Genomic DNA, 6,395 nt, shown 5'->3' on the forward strand with positions numbered 1-6,395 from the left:
CTCGTGCCAATAGACTCTTGTAGTACAATAAATAGGGTTGAACCTTTTTTTTATTTTTTTATTTTATCAGTAAGAGCTTTATTAGAAAATAGGCATAGCCAAATATGTAGGACATATACTAGTGCAGCACCTATGCATGAATTTCTAAAAATGTAAGGAAATCATGAATGTTCATACTATTAAAATCTATTACAATCGATCATGAAATCAGGTATTAAGAAAAAAATGTTCTAAGCACGTTCATTGTCTATGTACAATCCTTGAAATTTTGGCCATTCCTTTCCATCTATATATACCACCATAAACAGGTCGAGACCATTTTCCACATGGCTGCTATTTGAGTGTTACATTTGATATCTCTCCAGCCGGCAACTATCCTTTGTGGCGTCACTGAATGGAGCCCCACTCTAGCAAAGATATCATTGCACAAGCTCATGGCTACATCACAATGTAATAAAAGGTGGTCTACAAACTCCACTTTTCTTACACATAACATCAATCCAACATGATTCGGCATTTCTCTAGTTTATCTAAGGTGAGAATCTTTCATAATGAAATTGTCCATACAAACAAAGAAGCTTTTAAGGGGGTTTACCTCGTTAGGAGAATGAGATGAGAAGAGAAATTTGTGAATAGTTGTGAAATTATTTGAGTTAAGATGTTTTATTAGATTTTGAGAAATGCGAGAAAAAAAGGTTAAATAAAAATATTATAAAGTTCAAATATTGTTAGAATATAATTTTTTAGTATAATTTTATTTTGGAATTTGAAAAAATTGAATTATTTTTTGTGTTTTGTTTAGAAGTTTAAAAAAATTGTAATGATTAGATGAAAAAATTGAAGATTTGAAATTAGGGGTGTAAAAAAAAACTGATGAACTGGTAAACCGGACTGGACCGGATGGACCGAACCGGTGGGTTTGGTTTAGTACTGAGCATGGTTCGGTCTGGTATCGGTTTTATTTTTCTTAAAACTGGTCAAAATCAGTCCAATTCTGATTTTTTTTTTCTAAAATCGGACCGAACCAGATTGGTTCATATATATATTATGATTTTTTTTATATTGTATATAATTTTTATATATAATATATAATTATTTATAAAATAGTTTTGTATTATATGATAAATTACTAATTAATATAATATTAAATTTTAAAATCTTATATCACTATAATCTTTAATACAATTATAATATATATTATAATATACTACAATATATTATCACTATATTATTATATACTATAATATACTATTATATATATATATTATATAATATAGTATATAGTATATTAAAACTAGAAAACCGGACCGGATCTGGTAAAATCGGAAGTATTGGTTTAGGGGATAATTGATTTAGAATCGGTTCTTGAAAATGCAAAACCGGTGCATACCGGTTCAATCCCAAATTTGGTCCAAAACCGAACTGGTTATATCTCTATTTGAAATTGAAAAATGTTTGTATTTGAGTAATATTTAGGAAGGAGATGAGTTGAGATGAGATACGATGAAATGGGTTCTCAAACGAGGCCTTAGTCTTCTATATGTTCTTCCATTGGAATGGATTTGTATTTTGTGTCATAAGAGACTTGTAGAACAATTGTATTGTAAATCTCCCCTTCTCGGATGGAGACCACAAGATCTATTCACTCTACAAGTACACACAAGATTGAAGAAATATATAAATATTGTTGAGGCCTGTTTTGTAGCCGCCAGGCAACGACAACTCCCTGTACTTGCTAGAGCAGAAAAAAAGGGTGACTAAGGGTAGTAGTGTCACATCCGATGCCAAAGTCAGATACTTTCTCCAAGTTTAGGGCTAGTAGAAAGTTATAAGAGTTTAGAGAAATGTACCGAGTGTGTAATCCCCTTTCCGTTGTCACCCTTCCTCTATTTATAGTCGATTTCTTGTGAGATTCTTCTGTTGCGGTAATAATTGCCTTTGTCTCGAATGGCATGATATCGCATTTAATGCGGCCGCTCTTATCGGCTACAGGGGTTTGGCCTTGGGGGCTGTCCACTCCAATCGTATTTAATACAGCCGATCCTGCAGGGGATTGGATCCCGACCTGTCTGTTTCCCATTAATGTGTGGTGACTGGAGAAGTCACCGGCTGCCTTACCCCTTCATGGGCCCCTGGGTTCGCTTGGGCTTCCCCCTATTGCGGGTTGTGGGCCTTGGCACAAGGGGTCTGGGTCCAGCCCGATCGAGTACCAAAAATCCATTTTCCAATTACTCCATAAATTTTTGTCATGTAGGCGTGGCAGAAATTTAATTCTCTAGCACGCTCCCTCTTCCTCTTGAATTTGCTGCGCATTTCCTTGCCTCGCGCTCCCACATCCCATCACTCTTTCTGTTGGGGCTCCTGAATCGTTGCTCCCTCCCTATTTATTCCCCCTTCCCTGCTCTTGAGTACCCTCTGTTACTCTCCTCGCTCTTGCTTCCTTGGTCTTCTCATTCTGCCACTGCTCTCGCGTTTCTGCTTCTGACTCATTTCTAGATTTGACTACAATGGCTTTCAAGAGTACCTCCTGCTATGATTCTACCTCATACGATGGACAATGATGGTCCATGGTCATTGAATCTGCGACCCTCGATGTGCTTCAATGTATGTATGGGATTTCGGATTCGGTAGTCTTGGAGGTCCTGGGGCTAGGTAATGGGGCCGTCTTTCTGGGGCTACGCCGAGAGGGTGGCTTTGTACTGTAGGATGTTCAGGCAGGGTGTGAGGCTCCCCTTCTACAACACGATTTGCGACGTCCTGGACTTCTTGGGCATGGCCCCAGCCCAAGTGCACCCTAACGCTTGAAGGATCCCGACGCCATGCTTCGTGATGTGGCGTATGGTTCTGGAATCCATTGGAAAGGAGTACCCAGACCTGACTGCTTAGGAGTTCCTATTCACCCATGCGGTCTACGAGTTGGGGGGCAACATCTGCAGCTTTTGGTCCCCCCTAAATTTCAGCTTGAGACTCGCCACTCTAATGCCAAGCGGTGGTAGAACAAGTTCTTTTTCGTGGTGGGCGAAGGATGGGAGTTCCCGTCATGGGAAGCTGCTGCTTAGGAGTTCCCCATTCGATCCGATTGGGGGATCTTTCTAGATAACAAAAAGATCACATTCAACTTGTTTGATCGTGAGCGGGCCCGAATCCAATTGGTGTACTCATGGGTCCTATTGACTGAAGAGAACATCTCCGGTTCCTCGTCGTGCTCAACGAATCTCATGTGGCAGGCCATGGTTTCCTAGGGAGGCCTTTGACGTCGCGAGGGTTAAGCAGCCACATGAGGGCTCTTCAGGCAGCGCGACGAAGAGATTTCTTTCGGAGGGTGATATGGTCCATGCAGAATCGGAGGGAACCATAGGCAGCTCAGGGTGGTTCGGATCCCCTCCTCCTGAAATAACTCCTAGCTCGCCATTCTCCCAGGACGCTTCCACTACCTTGCTAGGGGACCAAGGTAGGGAGCCAGGTTGCGATCAGGAAGATGAAGAGTTGGAGGCTGCGTTCCTAGAGGCTCTACATCAGTCTAGCTTAGGTGCCTTTCGGGCGTTTGTCGTCGTTGAGTGTCCGAAGGCATTTGGACACAATTGTGCCTTTTCTGGGGTTGGTGATCAGGAGGCTATGTTGGTCCTAACGGATACTGCGTTGGCCTCGGCCAGAGGGGACCGCCTAGGATGATGGTGACGACATCTCGCATTTCTCCAATGCCAGCTTGGGTGTGGCTCCCATCGACATGACGCCACCTGAGCGGCCCGCTCCTGAGGGTCTCTCTCATGAGAACTCGATGTAGCTGAGCAAAGACGGGTCCTCGTCTTCGTTGTCCTTGATTGACGCTTTGGTCAAACATGACTTTTCCTCAGCTACCAACTTTGGCGGCGTCTTATGGTCAATTACCTCCTTGGGTGGTGACTCCTGACCCCGAGACAAAAGAACATGTTGCGGAGCGTGCTCTGGGCATTTTCAGTGCCTCCGCCCTTGGGCACTCGGGTGGGACGGGACGCAGAGTGAGGATGGTGCCTAGTCATCCCGCCCTGTTGATGAGGGGAGTGATAGGGCCAGGGTAAGAGGCGATACGGGGAATGACCGATCAACTCAACAACCTCCTTTCCCTGGTAAGAATCTCTTCCATCGGTTCAGTGTGTAATTTTGTTTTTGGATTCTGACAATCTAACTGTTTCTGCCTTGATTGATAGGGGTTTGAGTTCTTGGTGACCTGGATCGTGGATGGACGGGCCGAGATAGAAAGGGAGGCCGAGGTCCTGCGTAGTTGGGTGGGCGGGCCTACCGTGAGATGTTCAAGATCTGGGCTGCCCTAGAGTGAGCCAAGATGGCACATGAGGAGACTGAAGTCGAGAACGAGCATCTTCGGTAGATGATCAAGGACCTATGCAAAGAAGGTTCCGATCTTGGAGCGAGCACAAAGGTGCTGGGGCAAGAGGTGTCCCACCTCGAGATTGCTGCCAGCGATCTTGGAGCGAGCACAGAGGTGCTGGGGCAAGAGGTGTCCCACCTCGAGATTGCTGCCAGGGTCTTTGAGGAAAGAGCGAAGTCTGGAGGAGGTGTGGGTTCTCTAAATGGAGAAGGAGGTGAGGGAGGTCATACAACGTTGTCAGGATTACATCGTCACCCTTGTTGAAGTTGCGGCCATCCATCGCGACCTTAATGAGCGCCTCAGCAACCTCCAATCCGGGAGGGATGCATTTGCGGTGTGGAGTGCAACGCTTTAGAGGGACAAGGAAAAAGTCGAGGGCCTATACTTGAAGCTATCGAAGTGCCACTAGCAACTAAAAGAGGAGTCGAGGTCCTGCGAGGAGAAGGTGAGGAGATTGGAGGGTAAGGTTGCTGTAGCGACCGTGAAGCTTGCCCAAATTTCTCCCTAACTTGAGGCAGCTAAATGTCTCCGTAACAGGCCTAGAGCTGTGTATACTCCCTGGGGTTAGAGAGGATGAGATAACATTTGGTGGTGAACCCTCACGACGCCCTTGAGACTCTAGACTTGGCCCACTTCGCTCCTTCTCGAGAAGATCGTAGATCCTTTGACTCCCTGGGGCGTGACTGATGCTCGATGCCTTTCGCAATCCCGCTTCCCACCCATGACAATTTGGGATGAATTTCTTCTTGTTTTTATTTTTTTTCCTTTGTCTAGTCCAATGCTGGGGGGATACCTTGTATCGGTTCAAGTTCTTGTAGCTACATGAATACTTAATGAATATAACTTTTGGCATTCCTTTTATCCTGTGATTGTGAGTCTGTGTCTTCTTGGTTTGTTGTTGTCTTTCGATTTATTGGGGTCTGCCCTGCCATGACACACTAGCCCAAGGAACGGGTCTGGGTTAGAGGCCATGACTAGGCAGGATTTAAAATTGACCGCACTGGGTGGTGAGGGGGAACTGGGACACTTGGGCGAAGTGTTTCCCCTGCACCTATTGAGGTGCGAGTGCGTAACATCAACCTAAGTAACTAGGAATGATCTGAAATTGACCACATTGGGTGGCATTTTGACGTCGAGATGCGAGCGTGGAGCATCGACCAAAGCAACTAGATGAGATCTAAAATTGACGGCGATGGGTGGTGAAAGAGGACTGGGGCACTTGGGAGAGGTGTTCCCCCTTGCGCCCATCGAGGTTTAAGTGCGGAGTATCAACTTAAATAACCAGGTGGGATTTGAAATCGGTCGTGCTGGGTGGTGAGGGAGGATTGGGACACTTGTGATAGGTGTTCCCCTTGTGCCCGTCGAGATTCGAGTGCAAAGCATCGATCCGAGTGACCAAGTGAGATCTGAAATCAACCGCACTGGGTGGCGTTTGGACTCTGATGGAGGTCATCGAGCTATTCAATCCACATGAGGAGTCATCAGATGCAAAAGAAAGGAGGAAAAAATGGGGTTTTAGCTTGCATTGGAATGCCTCGGACCACTGGTTGGCGAGCAATGGCTCGGTCGACCTTGGGCGGTGTCAGGGAGCAAGAGGCTAGTTTCCGTCCATGCTATGTGGACTTGAGCCCGCTGGGTTCCTTACCCCACAGTTCTTGAATGTAGCACTCCCTAGTAACTACTTGCTCGTCGTGCACCACTCCCACACTGTTCTTTCCTGGAAACTTGATCTTCAGGTAGTAGGTCAGCATAACCAGATCCAAGTCATTTAACATTGATCGCCTGATGACAGTGTTGTATGAGGAGTGGGCCTTGACTACATGTTCTTGTCGTGCACCTTCCTGTCCCAATGGTGATGGAGAACTTAATAGACTCCAAACCGCCTCGCTGGAGAACCCCTTTCAGAGGCTTGGGGGATGGCCGCAGCCTGTCTTGCCCGAGTATCCTTCTAGGCGTCATCATGTGGATAGATGACTCCTTCACAGTCCTCGTTGTCAAAGGAGATAACGGGGGTCTTTTGAGTTTGGGC

This window comes from Juglans microcarpa x Juglans regia, chromosome 4D (assembly GCF_004785595.1).
Source record: "Juglans microcarpa x Juglans regia isolate MS1-56 chromosome 4D, Jm3101_v1.0, whole genome shotgun sequence".
In the NCBI taxonomy this organism is placed as follows: Eukaryota; Viridiplantae; Streptophyta; class Magnoliopsida; order Fagales; family Juglandaceae; genus Juglans; species Juglans microcarpa x Juglans regia.